Genomic DNA, 509 nt, shown 5'->3' on the forward strand with positions numbered 1-509 from the left:
AATTCGGCAACTTTAACAATAGAATCAGCAATAAAATTTTCGGTATGTTTACGATTTTCATCATATAAAAAAGTAAGAATACGTTTTTGCATCATAAAATTACTATCCATTCAGTGACAAGTAATAGTTAAATAATCATTTTTATTAACAGTACGACCAAGATCAGAAGTTAGGGACAATCTATATTTTGGTATGGATTTGACGTATATTATGTGTTGGCGAGCTAAGGAACAAGCACTTCAAGATTTAAGAGGAAAACCTTCGGCATCATACAGAAAATTACCTGCATACATTCATAGTTTGAACACTACTTATCCAGGTTCACATATACGAATGAAAAAGCATGAAGATAATGAGTTTTTGTATATTTTTATCGCACTAACTACATTCATACAAGGGTTCGATCACTGTAGACCTGTGATAGTTGTTGATGCAAGTTATCTTAGAGGACTATACAGTGACACATTTGTAGCTGCATGTACCATGGATGGAGCCGATAAGCTATTCTC

The sequence above is a fragment of the Capsicum annuum genome, chromosome 4 (assembly GCF_002878395.1).
Source record: "Capsicum annuum cultivar UCD-10X-F1 chromosome 4, UCD10Xv1.1, whole genome shotgun sequence".
NCBI classification, from domain to species: domain Eukaryota; kingdom Viridiplantae; phylum Streptophyta; class Magnoliopsida; order Solanales; family Solanaceae; genus Capsicum; species Capsicum annuum.